Source organism: Molossus molossus, unplaced genomic scaffold (genome assembly GCF_014108415.1).
Source record: "Molossus molossus isolate mMolMol1 unplaced genomic scaffold, mMolMol1.p scaffold_m16_p_6, whole genome shotgun sequence".
NCBI classification, from domain to species: domain Eukaryota; kingdom Metazoa; phylum Chordata; class Mammalia; order Chiroptera; family Molossidae; genus Molossus; species Molossus molossus.
The window spans coordinates 78,800,875-78,818,806 of record NW_023425399.1 but is presented as its reverse complement, the minus strand read 5'-3'; the positions used below and the strand labels follow the sequence as shown (position 1 = coordinate 78,818,806).

Below are 17,932 nucleotides of genomic sequence, written 5' to 3'. Positions count from 1 at the left end.
AAATCCTAAATGAAAATATACACGTCACATGTACATCACACCAAGTTAACTTTATTCTAGGAAGCAATTAGTGTCATTTACCACATTAATAGAATAAAGCAGGAATTGTCAAACTGCTTCCCTGTAACTGAATCTGGCCCATTGCTAATCCTGTTTTTGTAAATAAAGTTTAATAGGCACATAGCTATGTCCATTCATTTCTATATTGTTCTATAGTCTATCAATGCTTTCCTAAAGAAATGATAAAGCAGCATACAGTGGAACCTCATTTCTCCAACTTAATTTGTTCTGGAAGGCTGTTCAAAAACCAAATCAGCCCTGGCCGGTTTGGCTCAGTGGTTAGAGAGTCAGCCTGCGGTCCACAGAGACCTGGGTTTGGTTCCCGCTAAGGGCATGTACCTTGGCTGCAGTTTGTCCCCGGCCCTGGTTGGGTCGTGTGGGTGGCGGCCACTCGATGTGTCCCTTTCGCATCAATGTTTCTCTCTCTTCCTCTCTCTCCTTCCCGCTCTATCTGAGTAAAAAATGGAAAAATGTCCTCGGGTGAGGATGAAAAAAATAAATAAATAAAATAAATAAATAAATTAAAAAAAAAAAAACAAATCATTTTTCCCATTATATAATCCCTGCTGAATTAATTTGGTCCAGATCCCCAAAGCAAAAAAACACAAAAATATTCACAGTACAGTTTCCTGAGATATTAATAATGTGAGGTTTACTACTACACTGACTCATACTCATGCATTCTCTTCATTGTTTGTTACCTGAGAGATGTGTGATTGATCATACCATTATTACCATGAAAAGGCTGCTAGGTCAAGAACCAAAGTTTTATTTGACAACTAAGACATTTTTTCTGTGAACAACTTGGTTGAGAATCAAATTGTTTAAGATAGGAGACATTCGCAAACCAAGGTTTGACTGTAGTTGGAACAGACCCTGGATGGCCTGAAAAACATAAAATATTTACTATATGGTCTTTTCTTTTGTATATCTTTGCTGATTTATGCAATGGAAAGAATTCACCTCAGTAGCGAATGAAGAAAAACATTTAATAAAATTCACCATCTCATACAATCTCATTGATTCATAATCCAAGAATAAAAAGAGATTTCCTTAGTCTGCTAAGGGGCTCTACAAGTAACCTCTGGAAAGCATCATACTTATTGGTTAAATGTTGGCCTTTTTAAATTTGAGATCAGCAACAGAAAAGAGAGTGCCTTCTGTCATTACTTCTAGTCAGCTTTGTCCTGGAGATCCTTCCAAGGAGTAAAGAAAGAACAAGAAAAAAGAAAAACTTTTAAGTATTGGAAAGGAAAAAATGAAAAGCATGATGTTTTTAGAAGACTAAGTGGTGTACAATTAATAAAGAATTCAAAATAAATTACATATATATTACTGAAATTAGTAAGTGAATTTAGGAAGGTTGGTGGACACAAGATTGATATAAAACAAATCAATTATATTTCTATAAACCAAAAACAAATAATTAGAAAATGAAATAGGCCTAAGATGGTGGCAGATTAGGTAGAAGCTACACTAACCTTCTCCCAGGACCAAACTGGAATTACAACTAAATTATAGAAATCTCATCCTGAAGAACCAACTGAAACCTAGCTGGACAGAAGCCTTATAATCAAGGACTTACAGAAGAAGCCACATTGAGACTGGTAGGAAGTGCAGAGGCATGAGAGGGCTGGCCAGGCTCCCATGAGTGGCAGCTGAAGTCCTGGAGGGTTGCCCCTGAGAAGTGTGGGGTCTGAATTCCAAGCTTGGCTCCATACCCTAGAGCACCAGAATCAGGAAAGGCACCCACACAACATCTGGTTGTGAAAAGCAGTGGGGTTTCTGTCTGCCAGGGAGAGATGGCTAGAGACACAGTCATCCTCTTAAAGGGCCAACACACAAAACTTTGTTCATAGCCGCTCACCCTGGGCTCTGGCAGATGGAGGGCAAGTGGACTAGAGCATATGAGGAGAGTCTGGGGTTAGTTGCTCTAGGGAGAGAGCTGAAGGGTCAGCTGCCAGGATCCTTGTACTGGGTCAATGCCCCATACTGGAGAAACCATCTTTCTTGGGCAGAGCACTCCTATCCATGTGGGATCAGCCTGAGGGGAAGCAATAGCCTCAACTGGTGGAAATCTTCACTTCCCACACTGTGGAGCTTACACCTGTTGAGGCATACAGTTGGAGGCTCTTTTAGTGACTAAGTCTGACAGGCATCCTGCAGGCAGAGGTGGATCTCTCTGGGTGCTTTGAGGCTTTTGCTGACCTGCCCCTGGACCCAGTGTTGGTAAAACCCAATGTTGTTGCTCAGCTTTGTCCTTTCCACATGTAGTTAGGTCCAACAGAGGGAGCCAAATAGCTCTGTGCATCACTGATAGCTCCAAACAGTTGCCCAGGGCCAGTCACAGGCAGTGTCTGACATATAGGCGTACACCAGAGTCCCTCCAAAGAGGCCCAGAACCAATACACCCAAGGGCTAGCTTCAGACAACAACAGAGCAGAATGAAATAAGCTTCACAAAGCAACACATCCAAAGGGAGATCTTGGCAGGCAACATACCCTGCTGAGGTGAATTTCACTTTGTGTTATCAGCACCTGCACAGCAGTTCGCACATTGTGTTGGCAATTGAGCCTAACAGCCAGCCTGAGGGTCAATCTGATGCACAAATGGGCTAATAGCAATCAAGACTCAATCACAACAGGAGGGCTCATGTAATCTACACAAAGGACTTTACTAGAGAACATAGCTCAGGTGATCAGGGAGACTGTGCCACTGGGTACCACAGGACACCTACTACATAAGGCCACCCTACCAAATCTGGGAGTCATAGCAGATCTACCTAATACACAGATACAAACATAAAGAGGCAACCAAAAATGGGCAGACAAAGAAACAGGACCCAAATGAAAACAACAGAATTTTTTAAAAGAGCAAAATGAAATGGAAACAAGCAATTATCAGATATAGAGTTCAAAGTAATGATTATAAGGATGTTTATCAGCATGAAAAGGGCCAGTCAGATATTAAGAATGCAATATTTGAAATAAAGAATACACTGGAGACAGAGATTCCAAAATGGCAGTGGAGTGAATGGAAGCTACACAGACTGTCTCCCAGGACCAAACTGGAATTACAACTAAAACACAGACAAATCGATGGGAAAAAGCAGCTTTCGAGGACCATAGAACCAGGGACACTGACTCGATCCTGGTAGGATTCCGAAGGCGCTAGACGGAGGCTGGGAGCCCACAGTTGGCAGCTCGCAGCTGCCTTAGCTGTGAGCAGCGCCCTCAGGTTAAAGACCCATGCAGCTCCACAGTGCAGAGCCGGGACAGAGGCTAAAATAGCCACAACCACTCACCTTGAGCTCTGGCAGAGGAAGGGCAGACTGGACTGGAACTGTGTGGGGACGCTTGGGATTTGGAGGGCGCTCCAAGCTCTTGCTGAGTTGCAGCCACGCAGGACAGTGGCCATATTGCTCCTTCCCAGGGCTCAGGGGAGAGGCAACAGCCCCTCCCTCAGAGATTCAACCCCACCCTGTGGGCCATTGGAATGCTAATTGAGGCTTACTAACAACCAGCATCTGCCCAACCCTCGGGAAAGCCCCTTACACTGAGCACCTGAGGGAGTTTTTCAATCAACTAACAACCCAAAACTCTTCAAGTAACCTCAACTGCTAGCCTCCAGGTAAAAGGCTAGAGGATAACAGTACCACTCCTGGGCTAGCAACTCTAACCAGGAAAGTAAGACTTGACAGTGGTGTTTAACGTGGGTCCTCCCTTGCTCATCTAAACCCAGGAGAGGGAGCCACAAACAGCAAAACACCAATACCCACAGGGAAAACTTGACAGCCTCCAAAGCCCACTGTGATAGCCAAAATGGTGAAACACAGAAACAAAAGCCAAATGAAAGAACAAGAGACCTCCACTGAACATGATATCAATGTGGAGCAGTTAGGCAAGTTAACAGAGCTAGAATTCAGAGCCATGATCTTAAGGAAGCTCAACAGCATGAGTAAGGACATAGAGATGCTGAAAATAAACCAACTGGAAATTAAAAACCACCAAGAAGAGATCAAGAGTGACATAACAGAAATAAAGAACACATTGGAAGGTCTAAAGAGCAGAGTAGAGGAAGCTGAGGACTGGATCAGCGAATTAGAAGACAGGGTAGAAAAAATCAACCAATTAGAAAACCAAAAGGAAAAAACGATTAAAAAACAGGAAGACAGCTTAAGAGAACTGTGGGCAACTGGAAACATAATAATATTCGCATCATAGGAGTCCCCGAAGAAGAAGAAAATGAGCAAGGGTTAGAGAATATATTCAAAGAAATAGTGAGAGAAAACTTCCCTAATTTGGTGAAGGAAGAAGGCATTCAAGTTCAAGAAGCACAGAGAGCCTCAAGTAAGAAGAACCCAAACAGGCCCACACCAAGACACATAGTCATTAAAATGCCAAAAATTAAAGACAAAGAGAGAATCCTAAAAACAGCAAGGGGTAAGCAACAGGTTACCTACAAAGGGAACCTCTTAAGGCTCTCAGCTGACTTCTCACAAGAAACACTACAGGCCAGAAGGGAATGGCATGAAGTAATCAAGTTCATGAAAAACAAAGATCTGAATCCAAGACTACTCTACCCAGGAAGGCTATCATTCAAAGTAAAATGTGAAATAAAGAACTTCCCAGACAAAAAAAAAAAAAAAAAAAAAAAAAAGGCTAGGGAATACATTAGCACCAAACCAGCACTACAAGAAATGTTAAAAGGACTGCTGTAATTAGTAGTAGAAATAGGAAGAAAAATATAACCAAACTAAACAAAAATGGCAATAAATAAGTACATACCAATAATCACCTTAAATGTAAATGGACTGAATGCTCCTATAAAAAGACACAGTGTAGTTGATTGGATAAGAAAGCATGACTCATCTATATGTTGTTTACAAAAGACCCACCTCACAACAAAAGACTCACATAGGTTGAAAGTGAAGGGATGGCAAAAAATTTTCCAAGCAAATGGAAGCAACAAAAAGCTGGGGTAGCAATACTCGTACCTGATATAATAGATTTCAAAATTTCAATAACTAGAGACAGAGAAGACCACTACATAATATTGACAGGATCTATCCAACAGGAAGACATAACCTTGATAAACATATATGCACCCAATATAAGAGCACCAAAATATATTAAAAATCTTCTGGAGGACTTCAAAGAAGAAATCAACAGCAATACAATCATAGCAGGGGACTTCAACACACCGTTGACACTACTGGATAGATCCTCTAGACAAAAAAATTAGCAAGGAAACACAGAGTCTCAATGAAGCACTAGACCAAATGAAATTAATAGATATCTACAGAGAATTACACCCCAAAACTACAGAATTTACATTCTTCTCAAGTGCACCTGGGACATTCTCAAAGATAGACCACATGATAGGACACAAACTAAATCTCTACACGTTCAAGGAGATTGAAATCATATCAAGCTTCTTCTCAGATCACAATGGCATAAAACTAGAAATCAATTGCAACAAAAACATGCAAAGACATTTGAACTCATGGAGGCTAAATAGCATGTTATTAAACAATGAATTGGTTACCGAGGAGATCAAGGAAGAAATTAAAAACTTCCTGGAAACCAATGAAAATGAACACACAACAACACAAAATCTATGGGATGCAGCGAAAGCAGTTCTGAGAGGGAAGTTCATAGCACTACAGGCCTACCTCAAGAAACAAGAAAAATTTCTAATTGACTGTCTAACCTCACAACTTAAAGAACTAGAAAGCAAACAAAAAGAAAACCCCAGAGTAAGTAGAAGGAAGGAAATAGTAAAGATCAGAGCAGAAATAAATGACATAGAGACCAAAAAATAATTCAAAGGATCAATGAAACAAAGAGCTGGTTTTTGGAAAAGATAAACAAGATTGATGGACCCTTAGCTAGACTCACCAAGAAACAAAGAGAGAGAACCCAAATGCACAAAATCAGAAATGAAAGAGGAGAGGTAACAACCAACACCACAGAAATACAAAAGATCGTTAACAGCTATTATGAACAATCATATGGCAACAAATTTGACTATCTAAGTGAAATGGACAAAATTCTAGAAACACACAGTCTCCCAAAACTGGACCCGGAAGAGATAGAAAACTTGAACAGACCAATAACAACTAAGGAAATTGAAGAGGTAATCAAGACTCTCCCAGCAAACAAAACCCCAGGCCCAGATGGCTTCACGGGGGAGTTTTACCGAACATTCAAAAAAGAACTAACACCCATTCTCCTCAAACTATTTCAAAAAATTCAAAAAGAAGGAAGACTTCCAAACTCGTTTTATGAGGCCAGCATAATTCTAATTCCAAAATATGAAAAAGACACTACAAAGAAGGAAAACTACAGGCCAAAATCCCTGATGAACATAGATGCCAAAATCCTGAACAAAATACTAGCATATCGGATCCAGCAATACATCAAAAAAATTATTCACTATGACCAAATGGGATTCATCCGAGTGATGCAAGGCTGGTACAATATTCGCAAATCAATAAATGTGATACACCACATAAATAAAATGAAGAATAAAAACCACATGATCATATCAATAGATGCTGAAAAAGCATTTGACAAAATCCAGCATCCATTTCTGATAAAAATGCTCAGCAATGTCGGAACAGAGGGATCATATCTCGACATAATAAAGGCCATATGTGAAAGACCTACAGCCAACATCATACTCAATGGGCAGAAATTAAAAACATTTCCCTTAAGAACAGGAACAGACAAGGATGCTCACTTTTGCCACTCTTATTAAGATAGTACTGGAAGTCTTAGTCACAGCAATCAGACAGGAAGAAAAAATAAAAGGGATCCAAATTGGAAAGGAGGAAGTGAAACTGTCATTATTTGCAGATGACATGATATTATACATAGAAAACCCTAAAGACTCCATCAAAAATCTATTAGACTTAATAAATGAATTTGGCAAAGTAGCACGATACCAAATTAAGATCAAGAAATTGACGGCATTCTTATACACCAATGATGAACTCACAGAAAGAGAAACTGAAAAAACAATCCCATTTACCATTGCTGCAAAAAAATTAAGATACCTAGGAATAAATTTAGCCACAGAAGTAAAGGACCTATTTGCAGAAAACCACAGGATATTGAAAAAAGAAATAGAGGAAGATATAAAAAAGTGAAAGCACATACCTTGTTCATGGATTGGAAGAATTAACATCAGTAAAATGTCCACATTACCCAAAGCAATCTATAGATTCAATGCAATCCGCATCAAAATACCAATGACATATTTCACAGAACTAGAACAAATACTTCAAAAGTTCATATGGAACCAAAAAAGACCCCAAATAACCACAACAATTTTGAAAAAGAAGTACAAAGTAGATGGGATCACAATACCAGATATCAGGTTATACTACAAAGCCACTGTAATCAAAGCAGCCTGGTACTGGCACAAGAACAGGCATATAGACCAGTGGAACAGAACAGAAAACCCAGAAATGGACCCAAGGCATTATGCTCAATTAATATTTGACAATGGAGGCAAGAGCATACAGTGGAGTAAAGACAGCCTCTTTAATAAATGGTGTTGGGAAAATTGGACAGCTACATGCAAAAAAATGAAACTAGACCATCAACTTACACCATACACAAAAATAAACTCCAATAAAATAAAGAAAAATAAATAATAAAAAAAGCAAGAGACCAAAAAAAAAAAAAAAAAAGAATATACTGGAAAAAAATCAATAGTAGGTTGGGAAAAGAAAATCTGAGCGACAAGGTGAAGAAAACAATCAGTACAGCAAAAAGAAAATAATAATTTTATTATTTTATTTATTCATTTTATTTTTGCCTGAGGATATTTTTACATTTATCTTCAGCTACACTGGGAGAAAGAGAGAGAGAGAGAGAGAAATGTTGATGTGATATAGCCACATTGACTGGTTGCCACCTGCATGACCCCAACTGGCGCTGGGGATGAACTGCAACTGAGGTACATGCCATTGGCAAGAATCACACCTGGGACTCTTTGGTCCACAGGCTGACACTCTAACTGCTGAGCCAAACTGGCCAGGGCAAGAAAAAATAATTTAAAAATTGAGGATAGTTTAAAGGACCTATGGGGCAATATGAAGTGCAACAACATCTGCATCATGGGGTACCAGAAGGAGAAGAAAGTGAGCAAGGGATTGAGAATCTATTTGAAGAAATAATGACAGAAAACTTTTCTAGCCAGGTGAAGGAAAAAGACACACAAGACCAGGAAGCAAAGAGTGTCCCAAACAAGATGGACCCAAAGAGGCCCACACTAAAACACATTATAATTAAAATGGCAACAATTAAAAGACAAAGAGAGAATCTTAAATGCTGCAAGAGAAGACAGTTAGTTACATACAAGGAGCTACCACAAGACTGTCAACTGATTTGTCAACAAAAACATTTCAAACCAGAAAGGATTGGCCTGAAATATTTAAATGTGATGACAAGCAAGGACCTACAACCAGGGTTTCTTTACCCAGCATTACCATCATTTAAAATTGAAAAAGAAATAAAGAGTTTCCAAGACAAGAAAATGCTAAAGGAGTTTGTTAACATAAAATCAGTATAATAAGAAATGTTAAAGGGTTTGCTTAAAAGAGGAGGAGGAGGAGGAAGAGGAGAACAAAAACAAAAGAACATAGTTAAATTTTTTTTTGGTGGGGGTTTATCTTTAGATAGAGTGGGAGGGAGAGAGAAGAAGAGAGAGAGAGAGAGAAATATCGATGTGAGAGAGACACATCGACTGATTGCCACCCACACGACCCCAACCGGGGCCAGGGACAAACTGCAACTGAGGTACATGCCCTTAGCAGGAACCGAACCCGGACCTCTCTGGTTTGTGGGCCGATGCTCTAACAGCTGAGCCAAACTGGCCAGGGCCATAGTTAAAATTTTTAAATGCTATAAATATGTACCTATCGATAATCACTTTAAATGTGAATGGCTTAAATACTCCTATTGAAATACATAGGGTACTTGAATGGATAAGAAAACAAGACCCAGCCCTGGCCGGTTTGGTTCAGTGGTTTGAGCAGCCACTCGATGTGTCCCTTTCACATCGATGTTTCTCTCTCTCTCTCTCTCTTCTTCTCTCTCCCTCCCACTCTATCTGTACAAAAAATGGAAAAATGTCCTCAGGTGAGGATGAAAAAAACAAAAAACAAAAACAAACAAAAGAAAACTATTCCCATATATACGCTGTTTTCAAGGGACCCACCTCAGAACTAAAGATACACACAGACTAAAAGTAACGGGATGGAAAAAGATATGTCATGCAAATGGAAATGAAAAAAAAGCTGGGGTAACAATACCTATATCTGACAAAATAGACTTTTAAACAAAGGTTATAGTACAAAACAAAGAAGGATACTACAGAACTAGAGATTCACCACAAGAAGAAAACTGAAAAACACAGAAAGACATGGAGGCTAAATAACATGTTACTAAATAATAAATGAGATAACAATGAGATCTCGGAAGAAATCAAAAGATACCCTGAAACGAATGAAAATGAGAACACAACAACCCCAAATCTGTGGCACACAGCAAAAGTAGTCCTAAGAGGGAAATTTCTAGCATTAGAAGCCTATCTCAAGAAACAAGAAAAAATTTAAATAAGCCATGTAACTTTACACATAAAGGAACTTGAAAAAGAACAACAAACTCCAAAGTGAGTAGAAGGAAGGAAATAATAAAGAGCAGAGTAAAAATAAACAAAATAGAGTCTAAAAAAAAAAAAATACAAAAGTTCAATGAAACCAAGAGCTTGTTCTTTGAAAGGATAAAAAAAGATTGACAAACCTTTAACCAGACTCATCAAGAAAAAGAGAAGACCCAAATAAATAAAATCAAAATTGAGAGAGAAGGAATAAAAACAAATGCCAAAAAAATTTACAAAGGATTGTAAGAAAATATTATGAACAAAACTATATGCCAACAAATTGGAAAATCAGGACGAAATGGATAAGTTCTTAGTAACATACAATCTTCCAAAATTAAATCAGAAGAATCAGAGTATCTGAACAGACAGATTACAACTAGTGAAACTGAACAGTAATAATGTGTGTGTGTGTGTGTGTGTGTGTGTGTGTGTATACCTCCCAACAAACAAAAGCCCTGGACTAGATGGCTTCACAGGTGAATTTATCAAACATTCTGAAAAGAACTAACACCTATCCTTCTCAAACTATTCCATAAAGTTCCAGAGGAGGAAAGACTCCCAAACTCATTTTTCAAGGCCAGCAGTGTCCTAATTTCAAAACCAGATAAAGACACCACAAAGACAGAAAATTATAGGCCTTTATTCCTAGTGAACATAGATGCTAACATCCTCAACAAAATATTAGCAAAGCAAATCCAGCAATACATTAAAAAAATCATACACCATGATCAAATGGGATTAATTCTGCAGATGCAAGGTTGGCACAATGTCTGCAAATCAATAAACATGATACACCACATAGACATAATGAAAGATAAAAACCACACAATCAGCCCTGGCCAATATGGCTCAGTGTTTAGAGTTTTGGCCTGTGCACTGAACAGTCACAGGTTGGATTCCTGGTCAAGGGCATGTAGCTGGCTTGCAGGTTTGACTCCTGGTTCTGGTCGGGGTTGTACAGGAGGCAACCAATCGATGTGTTTCTCTCACATCAATCTCTCTCTCTCTTTCTCTCCCCCCACCCCTTACCCTTACCCTTCCTCCCACTCTCTTTAAAAAATCTTTATCAATGGAAAAATATCCTCAGGTGAGGAGTAACAATAATAAAAAATTCTTGGGTGAGCATTAACAATAAAACCAAACCACACAATCATATAAATAGATGCAGAAAAAGCATTTGATAAAATTCAGCACCTATTTAAGATAAAAACTCTTAGCAAAGTGGGAATAGAGGGAATGTACCACAATGTAATAAAGGCCATATATGCCATACCAACAGCCAACATCATACACTATGGACAAAAACTACAACTGTTCTGCTTAGGATCAGAAACAAGCAAGTATGTCCACTTTCACAAGTCTTATTCAACATAGTACTGGAAGTCCTAGCCCCAGCAATCAGACAAGAAGAAATAGCCCTGGCTGGTTTGGCTCAGCGGTTGGAGTGTTGGCCTTTGCACCAGAGAGTCCTGGGTTTGGTTCCCGCTAGGGGCACATACAAAAAGAAGAAGAAGAAGAAGGAGGAGAAGAAGAAGAAGAAGAAGAAGGAGAAGGAGGAGGAGGAGAAGGAGGAGGAGGAGGAGGAGGAGGAGAAGAAGAAGAAGAAGAAGAAGAAGAAGAAGAAGAAGAAGAAGAAGAAGAAGAAGAAGAAGAAGAAGAAATAAAAGGCACTCAAATTGGATAGAAAGAAATAAAACTGTCATTATTTGCAGATGACATGATATTGTACATAGAGAAACCTAAAGATTCTATCATATTAATAGAACCAATAAATGATTTCAGAAAAGTGGCAGGATACAAAATAAATATACAAAAATCAGTTGCATTTTATGTACCAATAATGAACTATCAGAAAAGGAAACTAAGAAAACAATCTCATTTACAATAGCTTCATAAAGAATAAAATACCTAGGAATAAGTTTAACCAAGAATGTAAAAGACCTGTACTCAGAAAATTTTAAGATACTGAATAAAGAAACTGAAAAAGATACAAATAAATGGAAGAATATATTGTTTTCATGGATAGGAAGAATATCATTAAAATGTCCATACTACCCGAAGCAATCTACAGATTCAGTGGAATTCCTATCAAGATACCAATGGCATATTTCACAGAACTATAACAAATATTCCAAAAATTTATATAGAAGCACAAAAGACCCTGAATAGCAGCAGCTATCTTTAAAGAGAAGAACAAAGTTGGAGGAATCATACTACCTAATATCAAACTATGCTACAAGCAATAGTAATTAAAACGCCTGGTACTGACATAACAATAGACATATAGATCAATGGAACAGAATAGAGAGCCCAGAAAGAAACCAACACCTTTATAGTTAATTAATATTTGACAAAGGAGGCAAAAATATATAATGGGCTAAAGACAATCTATTCAATAAATGGTGTTGAGAAAATTGGACAGATACGTGCAAAAAAAGAAAAAAAAAGAAAAGAAACTAGTACACCACACACAAGAATAAATTCAAAATGGATTAAAGACTTTAATGTTAGACTCGAAACCATAAAAATCCTAGAAGGAAACAGGCAGTAAAATCTCAGACATTTCTCATAGCAATATTTTTTTTCTGATCTCTCTCCTCAGGCAAGGGAAACAAAAGAAAAATAAACAAATGGGACTACATCAATCTAAAAAGTTTTTCCATAGCAAAGGAAACCATCAAGAAAATGAAAAGACAACCCTCTGAATGGGAAAACATATTTGAGGATACATCTGATAAGAGGTTAATATCCAAAATATATAGAAAACTTACAAAATTCAACAGCAAAAAACAAAGAATCCACATAAAAAATGGGCAAAGGACCTGAATAGACACTTCTCCAAAGAGAGCATACAGATGGACATAAGAAAACACGCTCAATTCCACTAATCATCAGAGAAATGCAAATTAAAACCACAATGAGATAGTACCTTACACCTGTCAGGATGGCTATCATCAATAAATCAACAAACAACAGGTGTTGGCAAGGATATGAAGAAAAGGAAACCCTCGTGCACTGTTGGTGGGAATTCAGACTGGTGCAGCCACTGTGGAAAGCCGTATGGGGTTACCTTAAAAAATAAAAATGGAACTGCCTTATGACCCAGCTATTCCATTTATGGGAATTTATCTGAAGAAACCCAAACAGTAATTCAAAGGAATATAGGCACCCCTGTGTTCATTGCAGCATTATTTACAATAGCCAAGATTTGGAAGCAGCTCATGTATCTATCAGTCGATGAGTGGATAAAACAGCTATGGTCCATTTACACAATGGAATACCACTCAGCCGTAAAAAGAAGACATTTTACCCTTTACGACAACATGGATGGACCTGGAGCACGTTATGCTAAGTGAAATAAGCCAGTCAGAGAAAGACAAGTGCCATACGATTTCACTCATATGTGGAATCTAATGAACAACCTGAACTAACAAGCAAAATAGAGATAGACTTATGGATAGAGCACAGGTTGACAGCTCCGGGCTCTGGTGGGAAGGCTGGGGGTGGAGGCAGACTTGAGCAAAAAAGAAAGTAAAAGAGAGAATGAGCTCATGGACACAGAGGAAGGTGTGATTGCAGGGGCCAGGGGGTGGGTGGAGGTGGAGAAGGGTACAGGGAGGTATAAATGGTGATGGAAAAAATAAAATTAAAAAAAGAATAAAGAAAAAAAGATAACATGTATAATAGTATATTTCCAGGAAAGACATATAGGTCTCTGCACAGAAAAACCTGAAATATTATTGGAAGAAACTAAAGAAGGGAAGGTATATCAGATTCATGAATTAGACAATTCAGACTGAACTAGATAGTTAATGCAATACCAGGAAGAATCTTGATTATGTCACTCTTTAACTTTAGCCATTTTAGTGGGTATGAAGTAGTTTTTCAGTGTGGCTTTAATTTGTATTTCTATGATGATTAATGACAAAGTAACTTTTCTTGTATTTATTGGCCACTGATACATCATCTTTAAAAAATTTTTTAACTATGTTTTGTTTTATTTATTTATTTATTTATTTATTTATTTATTTATTATCCTTGCCTGAGGATATATTTTTTTTCCATTTATCTTTAGATAGAGTGGAAGGGAGGGAGAGGGCTGGGGGAAGATAGAGAGAGAGAAGCATCAATGTGAGAGAGACACACTAACTGGTTGCCTCCTGCATGACCCCGACCAGGGCCAGGATGAACTGCAACCGAGGTATATGCCCTTGGCTGGAATTGAACCCGCGACTCTTTGATTCGAGGGGCCGACGCTCTCACAGCTGAGCCAAACCAGCCAGGGCTGTCTTTATTATTTTAATTTTTTTTTTTTTTTGTACATGCCTCTAGCGGTAACTGAACTTGGAACTCTCTGGTCCGCAGGCCCATGCTCTAACCGCTGAGCCAAACCGGCCAGGGCTGTCTTTATTATTTTAGAGAGAAAGGTAAGGAGAGGGAGAGAAACATCAATGTGAGAGAGACACATTAATTTTTTGCCTCCTGCACTAGCCCCGACCAGTTCTGGGGATCACACCTGCAATCCAGGTACGCGTCCTTGACTGGGAATCGAATACACAACCCTTCAGTGTGTGGGTCGATGCTCTAACCACTGACCCACATTGGTCAGGGCAGAACATTTTTGTTTTTATGTTTTATAAGTTCATGTTTTTGTCCTAGACTATGCCTTGCCTTTTCATTTTCTTACGATATATCTGAAGAGCATAGTTTTTAATTTTAATGAAATTCAATTTATCAGTGTTTTATTTATGCTTGTTTTTTGTGTCATATCTAAGAAACAGTTGCTTAACTCAAGGTCATGAAGATTTTCTATTTGTTTTTCTTGCAGAAGTTTTTAAGTTTTACTTTTTACATTGAGGCCTACAATCTATTTCAACTTAACTTAAAAAATTTTTTTTTTATTGTTGACACTATTGCAGATGTTTCCCATTCCTTCCCCCCACTTTGCACCCCTCCACCCAGCCCCTGCCCTGCCCCCTCTGCCCTTAACCCTCCCCTAACTATTGTCTGTGTCCATGGGCTATGTATATCTGTCCTTTAGCTAATCCCTTCACCTTCTTTTATCTATACCCCATCCACAGTGTCCCCCTAACCCTCACATCTGTCAATTTGTTGCCTATATCCATGCCTCTGATTCTATATTTTTATTGTTTTTGTTTGTTTGTTTGTTTGGTTTTAGAGAGACATAGGGAGAGGGAGAGAAATATTGATGTGAGAAACATCCTATTGACTGTCTCCTGGCATGTGCCCAGGCATGTGCCCTGACCAGGAATCAAACCTGCACCCTTTCCATACACAGGACAACCCCCAACCAACTGAGTCACACTGGCCAGGCCCTCTGGTTCTATTTTGTTTGTCAGTTAATTTTATTCATTAGATGCCACATACTAGTGAGATCATATGGTATTTGTCTTTCTCTGACTAGCTGATTTCGCTTAGTGTAATTATTCCAGGTCCATCCATGCTGTTGAAAAGGGTAAGAGTTCCTTCGTTTTTACAGCCATGTAGTATTCTATTGTGTAAATGTACCACAGTGTTTTTATCCACTCATCTACTGATGGGCACTTGGGATGTTTCCAGATCTTGGCTATTGTAAATAACGCTGCTATGAACACATACTCTTTCTGATTGTGTTTCGGGATTCTTAGGATCTATTCCCAGAAGTAAGATCGCTGGCTGGGCCAAGAGGCAGTTCCATTTTTAATTTTTGAGGAATCTCCGTACTGTTTTCCACAGTGGCTGCACCAGTCTGCATTCCCACCAACAGTACCCGAGGGTTCTCTTTTCTCCACATCGTTACCAGCACTTGTTGTTTGTAGATAGTTCAATTAACTTAAAAAAATTTTTTTTCTTTATTGATTTTAGAGAGAGAGTGAGAGTGAGAGAGAGATAGAAACAACCATAAGAGAGAACATTAATTGGCCACCCCCTGCATGCCCCAACTGGGAATCGGGCCCACAACCTGGGCATATGCCCTGACTGGGAATTGGACTACGGCCTCTTTGTGCATGGGTTGATGCTGAGCCACTGAGCCACATTGGCTGGGCAACTTAACTTTTTGTATATGTGAAGAAAAGGTCAACGTTTACTTTTAAAAACATGGACATCTAGCTCTTCCAAAACAATCCTTTTTCTGTTGAATTATCTTGGCCTCTGTATTAGTTTTCTATGGCTGCTGTCATAAGTTCCTACAAAATGGTGGCTTAAAATAGCAGACATTTTATTTTTATTTTTTGGTTAACCCTCACTTGGGGATATTTCTCTATTGATTTTTAGATAGAGTGGAAGGGAGGGAGGGAAGGAGGCAGAGTGGAGAGGAGAGGAAAGGAAAAACATTGATGTGAGAGAGACACATTGATTGGTTGCCTTCCACATGACTCCACAGGGGCCAGGGATCAAACCTGCAATCCAGTTATATGCCCTTGACTGGGAATCAAACCCAGGACCCTTCAGTCCTCAGGCTGACACTCTAACGGATAAACCAAAATGGCCAGGGCAGCTGACATTAATTTTTTCAGAATTCTGGAGGCCACAAGGCTGAAATCATGTTTTCTGTGGGACTGCACTATTATACTGTTGTTTTTTAAGAAGGTGTATAATAGATGTGATTGTTAGGTTAGCTTAATATATGTCAGGACAGTAATTTGTAAGATATTGAGTGACTTAACAATATTTTAGTGCACATTGCCTAATTCACCCATAAATGGTTAGATGGGAAAAAACCCACTGTATTAGTTTCAGATTGCTGTTGTGACAAATTATCACAAACTTAATGGCTTAAAACAATACAAATTTATTATCTTACAGTTTTGGAAGTCAGATGTCCAAAGTGGGCCTCACTGACTAAAATTAAGGTTTTAGCAGGATGATGTTCCTTCTGGAGGCTCTAGGGGAGAATCTAGTTCCTTGACTTTTCTAGCTTCTAGAAGGTACCTACATTCCTTGGCTCATGACCCCCTTCTATCTTCAAAGCCAGTCAAGTCTTTCTCAAGATGCCATTTTTCTGATTATGACTCTTCAATCTCAACTGTTCCTCCTTTAAGGATATTTTTGATTGCCTTGGGCTCATTCAGATAATCCGTGTTACTCTCCATATGTTAAAGTCAACTGATTTACCTCTTTAATTTTATCTGGAATCTTCTATCATATTCACAGGTTCTATGTATTGGGAGGTTGTCATCTTTGTAAGAATGGAATTATTATGCCTACCTTACCAATTCATAGAAAAGTTAGTTAATTATAACAATTCTTAGGGAAATTAGTATATTATAATCTTCTCTATAAATTGTGAAGCAGTTCAAGAAGTTATTATATTCTTTTATTAGAGTAACTGCAAATCATGCACAAAGGTCAGAGAACAATCTAAATTGGAAAAAGATCACTTGATCTCTAAATCATAGCCAGAAAATTTCCCAAGGGTAGACTGCACTATCAAGTACTTTGAACCTTTTCTAGTCTTCAAGTACATATTTTTCTCCTTATTAGATTAAGAACAAATCATATCCTTATTTATTAATTTACAATATCCCATGTGTTTTTACATAGTTTACCTGTTAAAATTTGGGACAGTCTTAAAGAATCTAATGTAAGATAATCGCTTAGTACATTGGCTGTACATAATAAATGCTAAATAAATAAACACATGATTTCTAATAGCCTTTTAGACAGAGTAGTTGTTTTTCAGTAAAGCAAATGGAAAGCAGAAATGACCTGTCCAGTGTCATGCCATAGGTGGAATAACTGGCAACTCTAAACCTGTACATTTGTCACAGTGAGTTAAGGTTGTATAGAGCTTCACATAGAAACTATTTTTTTAAAAGCAATACTTTCCTTAATATCCCCCAAAATATAATTGAGTCAGCCCTTCCTTAATTCATACATTGTTTGATACTGTAGGAAGAGATGGAAATGCCCTAAATAGGCTTTGCTATCGTCTACTTTGAATGAAATCTTGTGGAGTACTGAAAATAAAGTATTTTATGGAGAATTGGGAAAGGTGATTTGTTCTTGCCTAGAATAAAGGTTATATATAGATGTATGCTGTTCTTCTTATAGTCTTGAAATCTGTGAAAGCCACAACTCAAAATGACTCATCAAATGCCATGGAGACAGCAGAAATATTTTGAAAGATATTACCTGAGGGGTTTTGCTCTGAGACCAATTATGAGCAGACAGGCTTGGTCTGTGCCTTCCCAAT

At 38.3% G+C, this 17,932-nt stretch overlaps 1 protein-coding gene across 1 annotated transcript in view; it reads right to left on the bottom strand.

The window, feature by feature from the left end:
- The window catches only part of PSMA8 (proteasome 20S subunit alpha 8), a 48,910-nt gene extending 47,101 nt beyond the window's left edge, over positions 1-1,809 (bottom strand). The window contains exon 1 of the mRNA XM_036245070.1: positions 1,646-1,809. The gene's annotated coding sequence lies outside the window, so the exon portion shown is untranslated. The remainder of the gene's footprint in view (positions 1-1,645) is intronic.
- Between the last annotated feature and the right edge of the window lie 16,123 nt (positions 1,810-17,932).